The sequence below is a fragment of the Ambystoma mexicanum genome, chromosome 14 (assembly GCF_040938575.1).
Source record: "Ambystoma mexicanum isolate Mex_15411 chromosome 14, UKY_AmexF1_1, whole genome shotgun sequence".
In the NCBI taxonomy this organism is placed as follows: Eukaryota; Metazoa; Chordata; class Amphibia; order Caudata; family Ambystomatidae; genus Ambystoma; species Ambystoma mexicanum.
The window spans coordinates 103,953,061-103,977,051 of record NC_090940.1 but is presented as its reverse complement, the minus strand read 5'-3'; the positions used below and the strand labels follow the sequence as shown (position 1 = coordinate 103,977,051).

Sequence of the window (23,991 nt, the reverse complement as noted above, 5' to 3'; positions counted from 1 at the left end):
GCAGTGACGAGGGTCTAGGCTAAGTCTCAAGAGGTGGTGAGCTTGTAAAGGGTCCACAATGAGTACACACAATGGGAATTACAAATTACACTTAGACAGTATGTATACAAGTACTGTTATTTATTTATGGCCAAATATCACTATGAGAAATGACTACTAATAGGTAGAAATATCCTACAAGTCTAATAATAGATTATTTATACAGTCGCGGAAGTAGGGCATAACACAAATCAAACCTCTGTAAAAGAAAGTGCAGACTAGGTGATGTACTACAGGTCCACAGAGAATTAACCCCATCTTCAAAAGTCCTTCCCTAAATTGTCTTTGGCCTTATGCCCAAAAGTTCAGACACGCATTGTGATGCAGGAAAAAACAAAGCTAGGGTGTCTGGGGTCCAGTGAACAGTTCCAAGGGTTAGAGGACAATGTATTCTAACTGATAGAAGTGTCCCCAACTTTCGGAATGCTTGCGCCAGGATTTACCGTCCTCCTCTTTGGATGCCTCCATGCTCGCTCCCACCCTCTTGAAGAGAATAGTCTGCCATCTGCTAATGCTACCTTAAGAGGAGAAGGAGGTATATACAAGCCGTAACGTGCCATTCAGTTGTATGACTGAGATCACTGGTGTTTTAGTAATAGTGTGGGGCTTAGTAACATCCCCGTACTCATGCAAGGCAGTAGCCATTTTGTCCCAGGGAGTCTTGGACCTTTTCATCTCAGTCTTCCTTGGTGTTTTTCATCTCAGTCCTCCTCCTCAGTCTTCTTCACTTCAGTCCTCCTCTTTGTCCGAGTCTTCTTGTTCTGTGGAATCTAGTTCCTCTGACAAGGACAGTAACTTCCAGTGAAAAGAACATGGATAAGGAGGCCCTAGTGAGTGTCCTGCTGCAGATGGGCAATGGCAGGAATTCTTCCATCTCAGGAGGTGCCTGGGACATAAGTGGGTAGGAATGTCAGGCAGTTGAGAAGTCCCCATAACTTGGTTTGCCTCTTATTTCAAATATCAAGGACAATGTACTGTCAGAGTTAAAAACCCCAGAGTGGATCATGCTGCTCTGCTCTATGGCCTGTATTCATTGAAGGAGGAGGGAGTCCTCTTACCTGAAGCTGTAGAGATTGATCCACTGTTGGCCAGTTTGACAGAATGGTCATTTGTGCCAATTGAAGGGGTGGCAATGCGTTATCCAGTGGACAGTTTTAAAGAAGGGATTGGCGTCACTAGTATTGCAGTTATGCAATCTGTAGTTAAAGCTTCCTTCAAGCCTCCCGCCCCTTACTTTTTGACCCGGTGTGCAGGTATCCGTGACATTTCATTGTACGAGGGGCATCTTTTTTCCCCCTTTTTAATTTTTTCCCCATTACCCTTTTCTGTGGTAATCAGTTGTTACTCACCGGTATGGGGAGTGCGTAAAAAACAGACCGGTCCTCTTGTGCTGGGTAGTTGCTTGAAGAGCGCGGGTTGGAGTCTCCACCCGAGCCTCCTCTCTGTGAGGGAATGAACTCTTTAAACTGATATGACCACCTGCTGAACTGTACAGACAAGAGGACCGATCAATCAAAAGAGCGGGGAGAACACACCGCCGCGGACCCAGCTGTAAAGAAAAGACAAGAGATGAATATTCTAGCGGAATCAACCCTGGCTTTCGCCAAAACTATTACCCTTAATAGAGTACCTGAGTGAGTTCCCCTTATGCCATAAAAAAGGACCTGGAGCAACCTATAAAGCAGAAGAGACTTTAGGTACTAGCTCAATGTGAAAACTGCCCAATGATGGTAATCAAGGGATAATAGTTTACCACTGGTGGAGGTGAGAATAGTGCAAAGAATCCTGGGCAACAACGAAAGTATAAAACAAAAAAAGGGAAGATTAGTAGGGTAGCTATACCCGGACGGAACGAGGGTCGCACTGGTTTCGGGATGGTGCACCACAGCAGAGCGTTCCAAAATGCACTTTAGAAATGAAGCAATGTTACCAAAGAAGGGGTAACAGTTCGATGAAAAAACAGGATTCCAAAATGAAGAATTGGCCTTACCAGTGTTAATCCCCAGGAGAAGGCAAACACTCTGAGGAATGGGCTCAAGAGTCCGTGGACAAGTGAGAGATGGTATTCATACAGGAAGCAACTGTAGCAAAGTCATAAACCAGGGATCCAGGAGCAGGCAAAAGGTCTGGTACACGAGCGGACAGCAAACAAAACCAAATTACAATCCAGGAGTCCAGGAGCAGGCAAAAGGTCTGGTACACGAGCGGACAGCAAACAAAACCAAATTACAATCCAGGAGTCCAGGAGCAGGCAAAGGGTCTGGTACACGAGCGGACAGCAAACAAAACCAAGGCAGGATCAAGAACTAGGAGCCCGTGCAGGCAAGGTCGGTACACGAGCGGACAGCAAACAATACCAAGGCAGAATCAAAATTTAGGAGTCCGTGTGCAGGCAAGGTCGGTACACAGAGAAAAAGGTAGACTTCCGGAATTAAGCCACAGAAAGTAGCACTTCAGAAAAATGCCGGCTGCAACTATAAACAGAAGCAGTGTTCTGAAAAACCGCCGTAAGGTTAAATACAACAAGGAGGTGGAACATAATCGAAAACGAGGCTCCCATATTAATGCCGGAAACTACAACCCATGTCAGGTTTTCTGGGAACTGTAGTTTATTGCAGCTATTCTCCATGGCAGCTGCCACCATGAGAAAAAAGGTGCATGACAGCGCCGTGGCCCTTTATGAAGAGCAACCACTTTCTTGTTCCGCTTTGGGGCTTTACATAGAGCTCCCCAACTGTCCTTGTTAACACGGGACACTGGGGGGCACGCGGGCAGACACCGAGAAGTGTGATGAGGCGAATGTCGGGGTGTAACACTAGTCCCTTAAGAAGTCCTATGCTGGGCTCATTTGTCTCCGAAGACAGTACATATGGGCTGTAGCACAAACTGTTGATGGTGCAGACTGTGCTACTATTCTGGGAGACATGCAACTCCAAATTAATTTCTTATCCGACCTCGCGTTTGATGTAGGTGTCATCTATGGCGATGGCTTCTGGCAAGCATCATCTCAATCTCTAGGACTGGCACTCTGAGGGGATCTTAGATGATGTTGGCCTCTGTGCAAAGTGGCTTGGGGACTTGGAGGACAAAGTGCACAGGGTCATTAAGGGGACAAGAATGCAGAAAAGCACCAGCAGAAAGCCAAAGTATACTATCGACCTAGGAACATGGCTTTTCACAAGTCTGGCAAGCCCCTATCTTCCTAATGGCCTAGGAGCAGGCAGAAGGCAAATGCAAAAGCAGATTGGATTCTCGACAAGGTGCATCGACCTCAGGAGCTGCAGAAGTCCTGGTGGTTGGTGGAGGTCAGCTAAAAATGTGTTCAGCGAAGAGGAGTTGCTAGGGAGAGCTTTGCACAACCCACTGATGAAGGTTGCGTAACATCAATCTTAATGATAGAACAGTTTTTCACCCAGAGAGGGTTCCTGCATCATGTATTTCTGCATTCTTCATCAGAGAGTCCTTGCACCGGCGAAAGACACTGACCGGAGATCAGCTCGAACCTGCAACCCCTACAAATCGAGGACTGACGTTGACAGCGGGAAAAGCAACCTCAGGCCTTCTTCCATTGACCTGCCAAATCCTGGGAAGAATCGGAGTACAGGGGGGAAGTTACAGTGGTTCTTACCTGCCCCTGAACTCCCTTTAAAAGTGTTCCTAACTTTTACACAACATTTACTATACTTTGGTTTTACCATAGGTTTTATCATAGCTTGCTGGCCCAAGCATTCCGAAAGTTGGAGTTACAACTTGGAACTTGGGATGATCCTCCGCTCGTCCTACAAGACTTACCTTCAGAAACACAGGAGGCATGCAACCCTAAAATAGTATACTGGGCATCGAAACCATTGCGTGTCCTGGTGCATGAAGAATGACATACAACGTCTGATGTGTGGAAATCCAGCTGCATTGCAGTTCCTACTGGATGGATTCAATAAGGAGTTGGATGTCTTTATGTCGGGGGAACAGTGGCCAGCGGTGAAGGCAGTCAAGGAGCATCAGAGGCCCCTATGAAGACGAGACTGCGTTGGGGCACCTGGTGCGCTTCTCTCTCGCTATTTATATATATTCAGGGGCTCCACTTTGAGATCTTCTGCTTTTATGCACTGCACTTTCCCAAGGATGCCACTGCTTTTCCTGCCATGGTTGCCATAATAGTTTCCAAAATCCACAGGTTACAGGATATTGTGACAAACTGACTACCGCTCTGCAGGAGTACAGGGATGGGTATTGGCTAAATCACCTAATCAGCTCCACATTATCAAACCAGCAATGACGCCAATCATAAAGGTGACACAGACATACCCCAACAGGTAGACCTCCTTTGCCTTTTGTGGTAACGCAGGTTATAGCTTCGGGGGTTTCGGGGTTGAACTGATAATAGTAGCAACCCTAACATCTTAATACAATGGTCAAAAACAAACAAATATCCAATCAAGGTTCTACAAATATACTGAATTTTAATTAAACAGTAAAATGCAATCGAACTAACAAGAAAACAATAGAAGAACCGAGCCGCACAAAAGAAGAACAGAGAATACAGAATGTTGTGAAAAGGCAATTAGATAAGCAGGAGTATCCAGGCACTAAGTTAACATAATGTCAATGTTCAAGATTATATCTTGGCAGAAAAATGTAGGGCGAGGGGGTTAAAACTCCCTATGGTTCCAAAAGTTGGCAAGGGGAAGGGGGGGCCAGGGCTTCTTCAATATACCTTATTCTTGTTTTTGGGGCTCAACAGTGTTGAGCCAGACTTTTCGGCATCAAAGCAAGAGTCTGGGCACTTTTGGCACCCAACAGGTGTTGTGTTTAGGGAGCGGTAGTGGCGAGTCCAACGATGCAGTGCTTTTTGTCAGTGGTGTCAGAGTAAGGGTCGAAGATGGCAGGCAATGTTGGCTCTGTGGTGCTGGAAGACGCAGAGGCATAAGATGCAGAGGAGCAGAGACTACAGCAGCCAGCGGGTTGTCGCTGCTGGCTTGACATGGCATCAGGATACATCAGTGGCATTGATTAGAATCACAAAGAAGCTGGTGACCATCAGCAGTGCCGAGTTGGGGATGCTAGAAGGCTTGGCTGGAATCAGATGCAGAGATGGTGGAGCTTTGGCAACAAGTGAACTCCGAGGTGCAAAGGCAGCTGAGTGTCAAGGTCAAGAGTGACTTCCGTACAGCAACTTGGACGTCATTGAGGTGGTTCATAGATGCAGGGATAGCTGGTAGGTCACTTCCTTGGTTTTGCAGTTGCTGGAGTCCCAATCCAGCAGCACCATGACAAAGTAAGTCCTTTGGGTTGTACTCCCAAATCAAAGAGCTTAGGTGGCACCTACTGGGGATCCTTCACCTGCACCTGCAGTGAGCAGGAGCCTAGCTCCAGTACAGCCACCAGAGAGTAAACCAAATACAAGTTGTTGTATCAAGTTCCCTTTGCCTCATGACATCACACCCAGAGTACCTTGCCTGCAGGAAATGGAGGGGACACGAAAAGGGAAGAGAGCCCTAACAGAAATCAACATGGTGGGGCCCTTATCCAGGTTTAGGTTCCCTCTCTAGCTACTCTAACTCTGCCCGCCTTTCTATTCTCGCTGACTTTAAAGGGACTCCAGTGGTCAGTACCGTGGTGTAAGGGGGATTTTGTTAGGTCAGTGCCAGCCTTTGAAGCACAGGCCATAGGGGACGTCCTGGTGGACGTTCTATGCTCTAGGGGGGAGAGGTGTAACCCTTCTGTGACAAATCCCCAGATGTCGTCCTGTCTCCCATGGGGGGGGGGGGGGGTTCCATGAGGCCAGGGAAGTGCAGCCACAGTCCAACAGTCTCCCTGGGGGTAGTGCATTGTGGGAGGATCACATGGGCAGGGGAACCCTTTATTAGACAAAAAAGGACATCTTACGGAGAACGCTGCACCAAACCACCTCTTTACCGCCTCCCTCACCCTTTGACCCTGTGAAGGGTAACATAGTCCTACACAACTCAATATGTCTATGTAGGGTAGACCATTCCATCCCGCTACCTTTTACTTAGACAAGGAAGAGTAGGGACTACCCATATGAGACCCACTGCATAACTGGGACGAAAAAGATCATATGTGACCCAGCAGAGAGGAACCATGATAATACTGGGACGAACAATAGGTGCACAGTACTGAAGTCACAGCGGAACCAACAAAAGCAGACTAGTCATTGTGGACATTGCGCATGTATAAAAACTGAAGAAGGACTAACAAGTCCATCAAGCACTCCCTGGAGGAACCGCAAAGGCAAACACAGGAGAAGAAGGAAGAAAGCAGACCGGGACGCCGAGACAGGAGCAAGCTGGTGTAAAGCAGCTCTGCTGTGGACAGACCACTTGGGAGGTCGACAAGATCCCTGAAGACAGGCAAGCATGGGAAGCAGGAGCCATGCCACCAGGAGAAGGCTTTGCACTGCAGAGTCGCAGAAGACACTGAGAGGCGGGGAAGATCCCACGGCAGACCACAGGTGTTCCAAAAACCCCAGGACCACTGGAGACCACAAGAAAAGGTAAGCACGGGGAAGGGGAAGCGTGGGGCCCCAGTGGACAGGCAGGAAGGAAGAAAGTAGCCCAGGCGTAAGGGTCCGAGACCCTGATAGAAAGCAAAGAACTTTTTGAGAGTGGAGGAGCGTACTCGTGGCTCCTCATAGTCACAGTACCTGGCAAGAGTGTATACTAGGTGGACTGTGCATCAAGGAACTAAAGTGCGAGTCTGGGACCTGCACCCATAAAAGCAACCCAGTATATTCTTGTGGCTCAACAGTTACATAACCTGGTAGGAAAGTAAACCAGGTGGTCTGTATACAGAGAGCTGGGAAGTAAGAGAAGCACCATATCTCTTCTTCACCACAGTAACTAGCAAAGAAGAGTATCTGGTCAACCAACCAGGGTCAGGGAGGAGGAGGAGGAGGAGGAGAAGCAGCAGCAGCCGCCAGGGGGAGGGATTCATACCCTCTGGTATTGTGGAACACATTGGGAAGAAGCGATGAAAATAGAAATAAACCAAGGCTTTCAACCCATGGTGAGATGGCATTCTGGCACAATTGTGCTTCTGACATTCCATCTAAACCAGCCGTCCCCCATCAACGAGTGTTTACATAAGTTGGATGTAAGGAGGGCGGTGCTCATGTGCAATGGAAGGTCAGCAGCCTTTTGGCAGTGGACAATTTTCTTTTGACATTGTGGCAAAATGACTGCTGCTCTGCAGGAATACAGAGAAGAGCGTGGCTAAAATGCCTGCTCAGCACCAAACTACTTCTAATCCAAAAGCGATTCCAATCAAAGGTGAACAAGGCACAAACTGAACGTTATACTTCCTTTGCCTCTTTTGGTCACATGGTAAGAGCATAGCCTATACTCTTCAGAACGGGGTGTGAGCTCGTAATAACAGTTACCCAAACAGCATTAGCACAATCAATGCCAAATAAAAGAATGCCCATTAAGGTTCTATAAAATCAGGACTTTTAATCAAACTAAAAATTCACACAACAAATTTAAAAAACTAAACACAACCCGTACCTTATTGGCGAGAGCTCAGGGAATACAGGCATTGTAGTGAAAGAGGCATGTCTGCCATATTTAATCAGCGATGTCTTTTGGAGAAAAAAAAAGTCACTCTGGCCCTAAAAGGCAAGTCGGGTGGACAGGACCACTGCAAATACCTTCCTGTCGTGTAGCTTAAAAGTGTGAAGCTAGGCTCCAAGGCGTTTTCTGATGCAGTGATTTGGTGGGTTTGTGAGCTGGGTGACTTTGTCCAACACACGGTGCAGTCCACAATTAGAAACTGCATGAAAAAACGTAGGATGGCTGTAACTCACAAAAGTTCAATGTTGTGGTCATAGCCCAGAGCTGTTGCTTGATATCTGGGTTGCTGGGAGGCCCTGTCCAGACTCTCAGGGGGCAAGGGTAGTCATTGTTCTGCACTTTTACACCAGGAAGGTTACCAGAAAAGACCTACATGAACTGCTACTACTTCCAGTGAGCAGGATCCTGGGTCCAGTGGTCTGGCAGCAGGTAAGGCCTGGGTCCACACAGCAGCTTAACTCCAAATATGTCCCTAGGCACGTTGAGGGCAAGAGCTTGCCTTTTGCTTGGAAGTCTCTGGTCTACACCTCTCTGGCATAGCACTCAGAGCAGACGGTATTCCTAAGCAGGTTCCAGTTGAATCATTCTTCTTCGAAGTCCAAAGATTAATCAACAAATTGAGGGTTCCCTCCTTCCACCATTTGTATAGGCAAAACATGCTTATAGCTAATCGGTCCAAAGCAAGCCTGTTGTCAGGGGCCCAATTCAGGCTGTTATAAGTATTCTTTACCCTCTGATGTCGCACCCAGGGTGCTCTGTCTGCAGGAAGTGGTTAGTGGGCAGGAGGTTTGGGAGCCCTAACAGAATTCAAGATGGTGGAACCCCTCAGTGGGCTGTACCTTTGTATAACGCCACCCCTTCCTAAGTCTGCTAAACTTGAAAGTCTGTCTAGTAATCAGACACTGGTCTGGACATTCCATTGTACCCTGGCAGGCACCTCTTTGAAGTGAGTTCCCAGCCCAACTCCAGCGGGTTTCCTGTCTTGGGAGAGGAGTTGACATTGCTTAATAGGAGAATCAAAAGGGGAGTTTTCTGGCCTCCACCTGGAGAATGGCTGGGTGCGGTCAAGTCCAGACAAACCTGCATCAACACAGTCCTGCTATGGATAAATCACTGATCCAGGTTGACAATCATATGACAACAAATTGCCTTATGGCTTTATAAATGTGTGACATCAAGAGCCACCCTGCCAAACGAACAGGGCTTATCTTTATAGTTTTCCTCTGCCACCAGGCCCTTTTGAGACACACAATTATCAGCCTGAGCCTTTCACTATAAAATGTCATCCCCCCCGCCTGCTTGGAGTTTAGCTCCAGGAGGCGCAACTCAGAAATGCACATGTGGCATTTGACTCTGCTCGAATGCCGTTGCAGGCAGGGGCTGGGAAAGTCATAAGGCAGTCCCGCCTGAGACACGTGGGTGCATTATGCTTTTAGCAGTGACCACTTTATAGAGGGGTATGATCAGCAAAGCTCCCTTCCAGAGACAGGATTATCAGCATCATTTTATGTAATAACAATTCAAAAGTGTTCAAGATGTGTCACCCTCACAGATGGCCGTTATGTGACAGTTGCTTCTGGCCTCAGGAACTGGTAAGAGGACCTCTGTGATCTTCATTCGGCAGTCGATACAAACTGTCATTTGCATGGCCTATGCAGCATCAGGAGCTACACTGCTGGCTACGTTAAATCAACGAGGACCACGGTGACATCCTAGGCAGATATACAAGAAGTATCTCTGCAGGAGAAATGTAGAGGGACTACCTGGGCCAACCCAAACATGTTGATCAGATATTAGCAGCTCAATGTGACCAGTCAGGCAGCCTGTTTTTTTGGTGCAGCATTCTAATTTCTGGCATGCACTGCAGGAAGTGGCCGTCATTAGTTTGTGAAGAAATTGGGTGACATGGTGTGCAGCATCATGCATTAATTCCTGATAGAAACACTTCACTTAGTACATAAATCCTACTACTCCTACGCCCCTTTGCTCTGGGTAAGGCTCTTGTAACCAGGACTCATGTCTGGCAGAGAGTCTCCCAGGACCCCCCTTGTTATCTGCATATTTCAAGTAACTTTGGGTTTCACCCTAAGTTACTAGCGGAATCCAGACGTGGACCCCTTGCTCACTATTCTTAGAGAGGCACAGCTACACCCTACTGATGAGGTTCAACCAGACCGAAACACGTGTCTGGGGTTGCTGTCGGTACTCTTGTTCAGAGGAGAATTGCCTAGCATTTTGGTGCTGGACTGCCCCAGGGCAGGACAAAGACTGATATGTTTGGGATATTTCTTCTCTGTGAAAGATAGTGAGCTAAAGACTCTGGGTAAGGCTCTTGTAACCAGGACTCATGTCTGGCAGAGAGTCTCCCAGGACCCCCTTGTTATCTGCAATGTGACCAGTCAGGCAGCCTGTTTTTTGGTGCAGCATTCTAATTTCTGGCATGCACTGCGGGAAGTGGCCGTCATTAGTCTGTGAAGAAATTGGGTGGCATGGTGTGCAGCATCATGCATTAATTCCTGATAGAAACACTTAGTACATACATCCTACTACTCCTACGCCCCTTTGCTCCTCACTCCTCAGTAAAAGTCTCCTCCAATGCAGCAACGAGAAATCTTTCAGCAACGACTGATTTACTTACAGTCCCGGTGTTTAGATATGTCCGAGCTTTAACTTAGAGTAAACCACGCAGCGTGCAGGTGCAAACTGAAAAGCTTGCTTTTCCCCTCAGTAAGTAGCACGATCGACATGCCCTGAGGTCTTTCTGGTTCAGCCTAGATGGCGTTGACGACGGATGGGCAAAGCCCCTCCCCAAAGAAACAACTATAACTGGTGCCTAACCTTCCACATATGGTGAGGGCAGAAGCCTGCGAAATCGGGCCACAAGCCCGTGAAAAAGCAGTGGCGGTCGAGGATGCCTGCGAAACCATGAGAAAAGACCGGGAAAATAAGTGTGGGAAAGAGGTGGGGCCAGCCACCCATGGTTGCCATGGACAGAAGGAGCTCACCATCTGGGAATTCAACATGTCCGTTTTGCTGCTGTGGCAGGGCATTTTGGCAGCATTTTCGTCGGGTCGAGAGCTACCGAATAACAGGTTGCCAGGGCACTTATGGTTTTGCCGGGATCCGTTTCATTGAGTGCTTTTTATCCCGTTCAGGGCGGAAACACGAAAAGGAACGGCCCTCTGCATTATAATCCCACATAGTTAGGCTGCGGCTCTGGAAGAAGAGAAGCAGTGAGGGGGAGAGCAGCAGCGCAAGCAACAACGGCGAGGAGAATGCGTGGCCAGCACTGCAGGACATTAAGCCAATACCAACAAATCCCCACCCAGCCCTCAACCTGCATTGCTTACCCGGTGGAGCATGTTGGGTCAAGAGGCACAGAGGAACGGGGGACTGCTGGCGAACTACATTGGATCATACCTGCCTAACCTCCGGAATTTTTTCGGAGACTGCGGAATTTCAAGCATTTCTCCGGGTCTCCGGAAAAAAGTTCCTTGAATCTCAGGAATTTTGAGATTCTTTCCGGTCCGACATGTTCTCCACCTGATTGGCTACCGGCGGCAGCCAATCAGGTGGAGAATATGACGGGACCCGGAAACGGCGCGAAATGTTCGTGCCCACAGCCTGCACCACTATAATAATAGTGCTTTCAATCCATGTCATTGGATTGAAAGCAGCATTATTTCTGCTGCGGCGCCGCCTTCATTTTGCTTACTATAGCGTTGAATGAATGATTTTCAGTGCTATTTTAAGCAAAATGAAGGCGGCGCTGCCGAAATAATGCTGCTTTCAATGCAATTACATGGATTGAAAGCACTATTATTTCTGCGGCGGCGCCACCACCTTCATTTTGGTTACCATAGCATTTAATTATTTATTTTCAATGCTATAGTAAGCAAACTGAACGCTACAACAACCGAGTTTACCTTTTTGACAGGTGGGCGGGGCGTGTGCAAATGGGCGGAGTCTTGTGTGGCTGTGGGCGGGGCATACATCTTAGGAATTTTGATTTTCTAACGTAGGCAGGTATGTGTGATGTTTGCTCTGCCGCCGCTAGAGCGAGCGGCGATGTCAGCGTGTTCGCGGCCCCCTGCCAGGGAGGCCCGGCTCGCGGAGCAACACAGCGCGCTGCGCAAAGAAAGATACGCGACTCGTTCGTAGCTTGCATAAATCCGGACTGGCGCGAAACCGCCAGTTCCGGTGATTCCTTTAATCTCCTCCCACTCCTTGTGTCACGTGACCGTTCTCTCCCGGCACGTGACACCACATTCCTCCCCAAATTGGAGGTAAATTCACACATGCTATAGAATGCATTTTAGTATGGATTATTGTCTCTTCTGTTAGTCCCTTTACAATATACCCCGTCTATGACATACCCTTTTAGGCGGGATGATGGTTTGGGCTTCTCCCTCAGGCTGTAGCGGGCGTTCCGTCCTTTGGGCGAGGTGTCGGTGGTGGTTCCTTCTTCTGTCTCGACCTCTGGTGGGCCCGGACTGCTTGACTCTTCCGGCGTATTTTCGCGGGTTGGCGGTGTGAGTCTTTGGGGCGTCTCAACCGTCTTTTCTTTCGGGGATAGGGGGTGTTCTTCCCACATCTCCGTGGGTACTCTCTTGAAGTGGGATATGTTCCTGGTCACCGTCTCCCCTCCTCGGGTGGCCGTGACCATGCTGTGGTTGGTGGTTTGAACTGTCCATGGACGGACTTCGAAATTTAGGGACATCTTCCTTGGCTGTGCCCGGTTTTTGACGAGGACAGTGTCTCCGGGGTTTAGTTCCCGATGGTGTGCGCGCCTGGCAACGCTCTCTTGCTCGTTGCGCCTCTTCCTCCTCACCTCCATTTCTTGGATGTCTAACTTGGGTGCGACCCAGTGTGGATGTATGGGGAGTTCCGCCTGTATTGGTACTCCAAACATGAGGGCTGCTGGGCTGATCCCAGTGGCTGAGTGTGGGGTTTGCCGGTGTGTCCTCAGAAATCGGTAAACTGCCTTTAGCCAGGGGTGTTTTTGCTCTTTGGCAATTCTGATAACTTTGTTTAGTGATCCCATGAAGCGTTCTGCATCTCCGTTGGCCTGAGGCCATCGTGGGGTAATTCGCTGATGCTTCACGTTCACCTCTTTGAAAAACTCTCGCAGCTCTTGGCTGGTGAATGACGGTCCATTGTCACTCTTCACCTTCCTTGGGATCCCGTGCGTGGCGAATATTTTCTCCAGCGTGGTGATGGTGGTTTCTGCATTGGTGGATGGTACATGTTCTACTTCGGGGTATCTACTGAATTCATCTATCACTACAAGCAAGTATCCTTCACCTGCGATGGTGCAGTGGTCCATGCTGACTGCGTCCCATCTTATGCAGCTCCGTGGTGCACTGGCGATCGGTTCTGGGTTCTCCGGCCTCCTGGACGCTTGGCAAACTGCGCATGACTCGATTAGTTCTGTGATTCTCTGATGCATGTTCGGCATCCACATCCGGGACTTGAGGTACGCTGAGGACTTGACGATCCCTTGATGTCCACCGTGTGCTAGTTTGAGTGCCCTCTCTTCGAGGGACTCCGGTAGAATGATGCGGTGGCCTTTCAGGAGCACTCCCTCTGGTGCTATCGACAGTTCGTGCCTGATCCCGAACAGTGCTCTGAGCTTGGTTTAGGCTGATGTGGTGCGGTGAGATGCAGACATGAGATAGGTCTTCCAACTTCCCGTTTGGATGGCCGAGGTAGTGTGTTGCAAGATGGCGTCTTCCCTTGTTTCTTGCATTATTTCTTGCAGCGTCAGGGCTTGTGGCCTGGCACACGCCACCACATGACAGACGTGCTCGTCTGTTTCTTTTGCATGATGTCGTGCTGCCGATTTTCCACATCTGAACATTCAGGTAAGACGCGTCGTACTGCACGGTCGTGTGCTAGTGAGCCCTAGACATTATAAGCGCTTTAGCAACATCATATTGTTACACAACTGATCGCGAAGCATGTCTTCCCTAGATAAGAATCAGCAGACGTTCACCGAACGCCTTCCAACAAGCCTCAAGCTTCAAAGCGTCGTCTCACGATTCACAGTCCATTCTGCCACCATAGCAAGGTTAGTACAGGTCGATTTCTATGACACTGAAAGTTGACAAGCAGTAAGATTTGTGGCAGTCTGTTGGTGATTTTTTCTACCGTTTTTCTTTCCTTTTCTTAATATGATCCCGCCACCTGTTATCACGCATTAAATATGGGATGACACGTATGTAATTTATACTTTCTATTTTACTTTTTTGCCATGGTTATGTGATACATCCCCTAAACATGAATTATTCTGTAAACAATATCCCCTTTTCCCGGCGTACGTTGGCACCCCGGTTAACTCTTTGGAATTGTGTGACTCGACTTGTGTATTTACATTGGTAACTGGGGCATGATGGACTCACTATCGGCATGCCGAACACATCCATAAATTGAAAATGCAATACTGTATGCTTTAATGGTTTCATCAACCTGTATTATTCATGTGAATATGTTTTGCGATTGATGCATATTTAATCAATTAATCTTGCGTATATGTTTGTGGATTACATTACAGATTCGATTGCTTATCATTTTGCATTCGGATCAGATGCATTTGAGAATGAGCTGGCCCTGACGAAGGAACAAGGTTCCGAAATGCATTGGCCAAAACTAATGTTTTTATAGCTCACCCAGCACATCTGCTGTTCTTAAGATGTACAGTTAACGAGATGCAAAATTCACGATTAAAGAATTTAACATTAAACTATCACACTTTGCAGTAAACCAATGGAAATTTGTTATTTTTAGTTCGAACTACATTAAACTTATACACCCTAAGGGGTGGTTTCGGAGTGCAGCCCGCACCGCTGGCTTCACGGCCTTGGTCCATACCCCCTGTTTTCGTAGTGTGCCAGTCCACGGAGGCACCTTTCCAGCGGGTTTGCACCCAATTTTGAATTCCAATGAGCAGTGGTTTAAACAGAAGGATCTTTCGATAAGAGGAGGCTGTGCACGCACACCACACATTTTTGTTCTCGCTCTCCATCCGTGGATTAACCTGAACGTAGCACGCCACAGTGAATATGTCATACGAAGATATTGAACACATTACAGACAACAGAGCAACAACGCTGGGTTTTTCAGCAGAAGAAGCAGATGCTATTCTGGGTCTCATTAAGGAAACCACGCGTACCCCCGGTGGGGCGGATCCACAGAGCAAGATTAAACAGCTGGAATATAATATCAGAAAGCTGATCAATCGCAAACTACATGCAGTAACCTTAAGCAGGTATTATAAGGCACAAAGGATTCCCAGAGGTCTTCGGATTCCATTACGACCTACGCTCTGTAAGGAGAACAAAAAGTTTGTTGAAAAATGGGAACAGATTCTCAATAAATGTTCCCTAGACTTAATTTTATTAACCATACAAGAGTTATCAAGCAATGTAGAACAACTTGAGAAAGAGATTGAGAATCTCTCTAAAAACATCACTGACATCACTGATGCTGAATCATTTGCAGTGATTCTAGCCGACATTAATAAGAAGCTCGAGAGCTACCAAGAAGATTTGGAGGCTCGGAAGATACGCAAGTTTCGCCGAGATACTTTCGATTACCTCAATAATGAGGTTTACACGTGGGCTGACAAATATCAACAGCAAGGTACACGCCAGAATAAGAACACGAGTGGCAACAGCAGCTCTGAGTCCGATGTCCCAGAGCAAGAGGATAGAACAAACATCGACTTGCCACCAGCTAGTACATCAGCCCAAGAATTAAGACCAGCGCAAGTTAAACGTATAACCAACACAGCTTTTTTAGAGAGAGGAAGAGGACAAGGAGGGGGAGAAAGAGGAAGTCAGAGGATGCAAACAAGGTTTCAAACGAATCGCAGTTAGTGGTTAATCTATCCAAGCGGACACTTTCAGCCGGCGAGATACGAACCCTGGAGAAAGGGCTTAAGTTTGTACCGACCTACAGCACTAATCAATTCCAAACAGAGATTGAGTTATTCAAATTCATTCGTAAATTGAAATTGAAGGCGTTTTTCGCAGAGAACACGCCATCTACTACAACAATAGAGTCAGAGTACACAGAATTTAAACCAAGCAGCACCTTTTGCCCGCCAGTACAAGTACCAGCAATAGACATGTTTCAAAAAATGGTATTGAACGACCTCAAAAAGATGCAATTTCGCGCACCAAGAAGAACTAATTTGAATAGAGGTGAGCTGTCACAGATACGTACATTATTCGGCGATGAAACTATAGTCATCCGTCCCGCGGATAAAGGTGGAGCAATGGTGATCCAAGACGCATCACAATATCATTCAGAATGCTTGCGCCAATTGTCGGATACTAATACCTACACTCTACTACCACAAGACCCCACTCCGGAGATCAAGAGGAAACTAACAGATATTCTCGATAAAGCTGTAGAAAACGAATGGATTAGCACCAAAACAAGGGCGTATCTATGGACCGCATTTCCAGTAATGCCTCACCTATATACCTTGCCTAAGATCCACAAAAGCTTGATCAATCCACCCGGCAGACCAATAGTAGCTGCCACGAGAAGTCTATTACAACCTTTAGGAACATATATAGATTTTTTTCTACAACCACTGGTCCAAGCCACAAGGACATATGTAAGGGACACTACGCATTTCCTCCAAATATTAGATACTATCTCATTGGCACCTGGAGACATTCTATTTACTATTGATGTTGTCAGCCTCTACACCAGTATTCCGCATGATCTGGGACAGCAAGCAGTTGAATCTCTCTTACTCAGTGCAACAGACATTGGAGCCAATAATGAGTTTCTCATTATTCTTCTTGACTTCATCTCCAAGAACTCCTGTTTTAAGTACGATGGCAAATATTACAATCAGATATCGGGGACTGCCATGGGAGCCACTATGGCACCATCATATGCTAATTGTTTTATGTATCAATTTGAAACAACACATGTATTATCTAATCCCAGATGGCAACACCAGTTGAAGACATGGGTGAGATTTATAGATGACATCTTCGGCATATGGATAGGTAGTGTACAAGATCTTCAAGAATTTTTGATATTTCTCAATGGGATCGATCAACGTATCCAATTTACTATAGATATAGGTAATCCTAATGTACACTATCTCGATGTACAAACAGTTATCCGAGCCAATAAAATTACCACCACATTGTACACGAAACCTACAGATCGCAATAACCTGCTACATCGGCTCAGTTTTCATCCACCTAAGACACTTCAGAATTTGCCCTACGGTCAAATGTTAAGGATCAAAAGAATCGTAAGTGACCCAGAGGATTGTAATTTACGATTACAACAATTGCAACAAAAGCTGCAAGCAAGAGGATACCCAGAGGTAGATTTAGTAACAGCACGAGCCAAGACTGATGCCCAGGAACGACAACAATTGCTAGTAAAGAAACCTATTACTAACAGTCCAGATTTGGTCTTCGTGACTAAATATTCCATACAGAGCAAGCACATTAAGACTATAATACGCAACAGATGGAATATTCTTACAAGTGATGAGCGAACAGTGGACCTGTTTCCTACACCACCCATATTTGCATATCAGAAAAGCAGTAACTTGCGGAACTTATTGATGAACACTAAGGAGAGAACACCAGTTACTAAACCAGACAAATTCCCCGGGACTCATCCATGTATGAGTTGTGGTAATTGCAACAGCATTATTAAAGGCAGTACAATTGCACATCCACGCACTGGTGTAAAACTTGCACTAAGACAGCATGCGACATGTCTTTCGGAAAATGTAATCTATGCACTCAGATGCCCATGTGGTAAGTATTACGTGGGGGAGACCTCACGTAAAATCAGAATTAGGATAAATGAGCATAAATCCAATATTAGGAATAAGAACAGGATGTCAGCTGTTGCTAGGCATTTTAATGACAATGGGCACACAGTGAGCCAGTTGAGATTTCTGGTACTTGAAGTCATGCCTCCCAAAGGACACTCTCGAGATATGAAGCAGTGGAGAGCACAGAAAGAAGCTTTTTGGATCAACAAACTTGACTCATTGACACCGAATGGAATGAACGAGGAGTTCGACCTCAGTTGTTTTCTTTGATGCTGGAATCACTAGACTATAATGGGTTAACAGCATGGGACACATTAGAACGCATTATGACATTGTACTGTTTGTTTGATAATTTTGGTTGTGTCAACATCAGCAGCACCGAGTGGGAACATGATTTTGCAAGAATCACCGCGACTGATGTAAATCATAAGGAATAGTAGTGACGTTTTGCACAATTATATAAGATGTCTGTTTAACAATTTGTTTTTCTTTTTCCTTTTTCCTTTTTTCCTCTTACTTTTATTCTGTTCTCCCTTTCTTTTCTGTGTGTTCCTTAAATGAACCTGCACCCTAGAGTGACTAGCTATATGGCAACCGAGACCCCTTGAATCTAACGTTGCCCTTAGCTTTACTCCAATCTTAACATAGTAATAACAGTAATGGTAAATCAGCCTGAGCTTCAGGAATAGTGTACCGTACGGAACCAGATCAGTCAGACTAAGGCCGGCCCTCATTGTGGTTATCGGTCTCAGTAGAATTGGTCTTCTCGGGCATGTTCTTTGCCTAGTTATGTCTTTCATTATTTCATTAATTTAACTTTTTTATTAACTATACATTTCTTACAATATATTTTTATCATTTTAATTTTTATAACACAACATTTTTTCATATTATCCGTATTTTGCCACATTTTTTACCACCACTACACCCCCAAGTATCACTTTTCAATTAGATATTTCATCCTTAGTTGAGCAATTTCAATTAGACATTTCATCCTTTATAGTATACCCGTTAGGGCACATGTATGATGGAAGCTAGCAGCCGCAGTAAGATGGCCGCCGGCTTTTCACAGAACTCTGTGGCTCTTTTCACGTAGCTAGGCGACGTGTAAGAAGCTTCGTGATAAAGCACCATAGTAACCGAGAACGCGTCCTTAGCCGCGTTCTGCCGATTTTCCACATCTGAACATTCAGGTAAGACGCGTCGTACTGCACGGTCGTGTGCTAGTGAGCCCTAGACATTATAAGCGCTTTAGCAACATCATATTGTTACACAACTGATCGCGAAGCATGTCTTCCCTAGATAAGAATCAGCAGACGTTCACCGAACGCCTTCCAACAAGCCTCAAGCTTCAAAGCGTCGTCTTACGATTCACAGTCCATTCTGCCACCATAGCAAGGTTAGTACAGGTCGATTTCTATGACACTGAAAGTTGACAAGCAGTAAGATTTGTGGCAGTCTGTTGGTGATTTTTTCTACCGTTTTTCTTTCCTTTTCTTAATATGATCCCGCCACCTGTTATCACGCATTAAATATGGGATGACACGTATGTAATTTATACTTTCTATTTTACTTTTTTGCCATGGTTATGTGATACATCCCCTAAACATTAATTATTCTGTAAACAATATCCCCTTTTCCCGGCGTACGTTGGCACCCCGGTTAACTCTTTGGAATTGTGTGACTCGACTTGTGTATTTACATTGGTAACTGGGGCATGATGGACTCACTATCGGCATGCCGAACACATCCATAAATTGAAAATGCAATACTGTATGCTTTAATGGTTTCATCAACCTGTATTATTCATGTGAATATGTTTTGCGATTGATGCATATTTAATCAATTAATCTTGCGTATATGTTTGTGGATTACATTACAGATTCGATTGCTTATCATTTTGCATTCGGATCAGATGCATTTGAGAATGAGCTGGCCCTAACGAAGGAACAAGGTTCCGAAATGCATTGGCCAAAACTAATGTTTTTATAGCTCACCCAGCACATCTGCTGTTCTTAAGATGTACAGTTAACGAGATGCAAAATTCACGATTAAAGAATTTAACATTAAACTATCACACTTTGCAGTAAACCAATGGAAATTTGTTATTTTTAGTTCGAACTACATTGAACTTATACACCCTAAGGGGTGGTTTCGGAGTGCAGCCCGCACCGCTGGCTTCACGGCCTTGGTCCATACCCCCCGAATGACGGTCCATTGTCACTCTTCACCTTCCTTGGGATCCCGTGCGTGGCGAATATTTTCTCCAGCGTGGTGATGGTGGTTTCTGCATTGGTGGATGGTACATGTTCTACTTCGGGGTATCTACTGAATTCATCTATCACTACAAGCAAGTATCCTTCACCTGCGATGGTGCAGTGGTCCATGCTGACTGCGTCCCATCTTATGCAGCTCCGTGGTGCACTGGCGATCGGTTCTGGGTTCTCCGGCCTCCTGGACGCTTGGCAAACTGCGCATGACTCGATTAGTTCTGTGATTCTCTGATGCATGTTCGGCATCCACATTCGGGACTTGAGGTACGCTGAGGACTTGACGATCCCTTGATGTCCACCGTGTGCTAGTTTGAGTGCCCTCTCTTCGAGGGACTCCGGTAGAATGATGCGGTGGCCTTTCAGGAGCACTCCCTCTGGTGCTATCGACAGTTCGTGCCTGATCCCGAACAGTGCTCTGAGCTTGGTTTAGGCTGATGTGGTGCGGTGAGATGCAGACATGAGATAGGTCTTCCAACTTCCCGTTTGGATGGCCGAGGTAGTGTGTTGCAAGATGGCGTCTTTCCTTGTTTCTTGCATTATTTCTTGCAGCGTCAGGGCTTGTGGCCTGGCACACGCCACCACATGACAGACGTGCTCGTCTGTTTCTTTTGCATGATGTCGTTCGCTGTCGGTGGCGGGTCGCGGATGGCGGGATAGGTAGTCTGCCGGGTTATCTGAGCCTGGCCGATATTCTACCTCAATGTTGTACGGCTGCAGTTGCAGCATCCACTTCTCTATGCGGGCCGGGGGGTGTGGAGCAGAGCCTCTGAAAATTGGTATCAAGGGTTTGTGGTCCGAGAAGACTTTCGCTTGCTTTCCCAATAGGTACACCTTGAAGTGGCGACACCCCCACAGTATCGCTAAGGCCTCCTTTTCGATGTGGGTGTAATTTTGTTCTGGCTTTGTGAGGGCCCTGCTGGCAAATGCGATGGGGAACACTCTACCTTCGCTGTCTGTGTTAGTACGGCCCCTAGGCCTACGGGGCTGGCATCTACGAGGAGCTCAGTCTGTCGGTCTACGTTGAAGAACGCCATGGTTGTGGTAGCCGACAGGGCGTCCTTGATCTGTTGGAATGCTCGCTGGTGGACTTCGGTCCACTCCCATCTTTGGTCTTTCTTGGTCAGTTCTCTGAGGGGACTCGCGATGCTTGCGAGGTCCGGGATGAAGCGTGCGCAGTAAGTTGCCATCCCCATGAAACTTCGCACCTCCGATGCAGACTGGGGAGGTTTGAAGTCTTTGATGTCTTGTACCTTGGATGGGTCTGGGGATACGCCTGCGGCACTGAAGATGTATCCGAAGAAGCATAGTTCATCTTTGTCAAATTCACATTTCTCAGCATTGAGCGTCAAACCTGCTCCCTCGAGTCTTTCCAGGACTGCTGCTAGTCTCCGGTGGTGCTCGTCCTTGTCTGCGGCGTATACCAAGATGTCATCACTGATGTTGGTGGCCCCAGCTAATCCCGTGATGACTTTACGGATCTCGTGCTGAAAGACTTCTGCGGCGGATGAGATCCCAAAGTTCAGCCGCTTGCACCTCATGAGGCCGAGGTGGGACGAAAACGTGGTAATGTACCGCGATTCTTTGGACAGTCTTAGCTGGTGGTATCCTGATCGGAGATCGAGTTTGCTGAATACCTTCGCCCCGGTGAGGTCTACGATGAGCTCATCAATGGTGGGAGTTACGTGGCGCTCTCGGCCGATGGCTACGTTGGGGAGCCTCATGTCGATGCATATTCTCACCGCGTTCTGCTGTTTCGGTTTCTGGGCTACCACCATAGGTGAGACCCACGGGGTCGGGCCTGATGTTTTTTCGATGATTCCAGCCTCCTCGAGTTTGGATAGTTCTTCTTCTACAGCTGTTCGCAGGTGAAACGGGATTCGTCGGTGGCGCACTGCCTTGGGTTCGACGGTGGGGTCTATGTGTAGCTTGATAGACCTCCCCTTCAGGCATCCGATGCCTTGAAATAGTTTCTTATGACGGCCTAGGATGTTGCTGAGCTCGTCGTGTTGGACGCTGAACGCGAAGTGTATCAGCTTTAGTTTCTCCGCCGTTCTGCAGCTTAGTAGGGTTTCGCAACCAGCATCTACGACGTATATCCGTGCGCGGCAGTTTGTGTTGTTGTGCGCAAAGTTGGATTTGAACGATCCTTGCACTGGTAGGGGTTTCTTGGATCCATAGGCGTATAGCCTGACTTTCTTCTTTTGGAGTGTTGGCTTTGGGCGAAGCCTGTTGAAAGTCGTCACGGGCATGACGTTGACTGTCGCGCCAGTGTCAATTATCACTTTGAGTGGGTCTCCGTTGGATAGGACTGTGCACGACGGTCTCTTCTTTTGGCGCGATCGGCCTGATTTGACTGCCGATATTAAGTGTACACGGTGTACTGGTTTTCTCCCTTTCTTCTTCTTCCCTTTTGTCTGTCTGTCAGGGGACGAGCTGCAGTCGCTCTCATCGCTGTCGCTTGAGCTCGGGGATCTTTGGGACTCGTCGACTGCTCTTGCTTTGCCTCTCCTCGTCTGTTGGCGGGAGTGTTCTCTCGGTGCAAATCTCCTCCGTTGTTCTTGTGTTGTGCGGGAGCTTGGGTCTTTGTCATGTTTGTTTGGTGGGTTCAGGCAGACCGCTGCGTAGTGGTTGAGGCGGTTGCATTTTCTGCACGCGGACCCCCAGGCGGGGCAAGAGTCGCCTTTATGCCATGGGCCTCCGCACCATTTGCAGGCTTGGTCTCGTCCTTGAGGTTGGTGCGGCTTCTGGTACTGTTTCGGGCGAGTTGATTGTTGTTTGGAGATGGCTGCTACGTCTTCTGCGGGTCCGGGGCAGTCAAGCGGTAGTCTCTGGATGGCGGCTTCCATCACCGCTACTTGGTCCTCTGTCTGTTCACGGAGGCGTGCAGTCTCGAGAATGCGTGAGAGTCGCATGTTCTTCTCTGACAGGATTGCCCTCCTTAGTTTTTCCGACGAGATTCCATTGATGATCTGGAGGCGAATGGCGAATTCTTCGTCCGGGAACTCACAGCCTACGGCCATTTCGCGAAGGCGAGCGTGAAACTTGTCTACTGTTTCCTTCTCGCGTTGGCGTGCCATGCAGAAATGGAACCGCTCATAGTCCGGATTGAGGTCAGGCTTAAACATGTTGGTGAGCGCAGCCCTCGCCGCTGCATAGTCAGTGTCGTTCCCGCGGTTTGGTAGGGCGTTGAAAAGGCGCAGGGCTGCCGAGCCTACATTGAGCAAGAGGAAGGTGCGCATCTTTTTGGGTGTGGCGATATCTCGTGCCTCTAGATGCATCTCAAATTGTTGTAGCCATATTTCCCACCGGATTGCTGCTCCGCTGGTGAAAGGGTCGAATGGCGGCATGAACGTTGTCAGTGAGGGGTCGCTGTGCTCCTCGGTGATGCTCCTCCTTGATGATGAGGAACCGGTGCTGATTCTTGTTGGGCTTGTGTTTGAGCTCGACATGTTGTTCTGTGAGATGGTTCTTGGGGCTGAGCGTAGCTGGTGAGGTTATCCTTGCTGCCTGGTGTGACGGCACGTGGCGTCGTGCGAAGTGCTGCGGTTCCGGGCCGTGGTGGGCTGCGCAATGGCTATCCTGGGGTGTCGGCGCGTGTCCAGAGATATCTTGTCCCTTATTGTTTGGTGTGGGAAACGAGATAGATGGAAGAAGAAAAAAAATTGTTTTTTTTTTTTCTTTTCTTTTCTCTGCGTTGGCGGAGCCGGGGCTGAAGCTTACCGGCCTCCGCGGAGTTGTCGTGGGTCTGTGGACGCCGCGGCTCCTTCTGGTGCTGGGAGGCGTGCAGTCCACACCCGCCTCGTCGCCAGTGTGATGTTTGCTCTGCCGCCGCTAGAGCGAGCGGCGATGTCAGCGTGTTCGTGGCCCCCTGCCAGGGAGGCCCGGCTCGCGGAGCAACACAGCGTGCTGCGCAAAGAAAGATACGCGACTCGTTCGTAGCTTGCATAAATCCGGACTGGCGCGAAACCGCCAGTTCCGGTGATTCCTTTAATCTCCTCCCACTCCTTGTGTCACGTGACCGTTCTCTCCCGGCACGTGACACCACAGTATGCATTGGATCAGAGGACGTCGGTGCACCCAGGGGTTACGCGTAGGAGCCGAAATTCAGTGCCCGGTAAAAGTAGCAACTTTTGCTCGCAGGACGATCGTTGCCGTAGCAACACAGTTCGGCAAAGGAAGGATCGCACACCTTCCCAGACGGCTGCTGCAACAACAAAAAAAACAAGGCGAAAGAGCCGAAAAAGATTTTTTTTAGTGTCAATACTGG

General features: G+C 47.7%; 1 protein-coding gene across 5 annotated transcripts in view; it reads right to left on the bottom strand.

Moving 5' to 3' along the window:
• DCAF4 (DDB1 and CUL4 associated factor 4) overlaps positions 1-23,991 on the bottom strand; it is a 497,489-nt gene that overhangs the window by 426,149 nt on the left and 47,349 nt on the right. The window contains exon 1 of one of the 5 annotated variants that reach the window (XM_069638617.1): positions 11,049-11,173. The exons of 3 other annotated variants lie outside the window; for them this stretch is intronic. The gene's annotated coding sequence lies outside the window, so the exon portion shown is untranslated. Of the gene's footprint in view, positions 1-10,978; positions 11,174-23,991 lie in introns of those variants that run through there. One more of the 5 variants, XM_069638616.1, reaches the window with a different exon arrangement.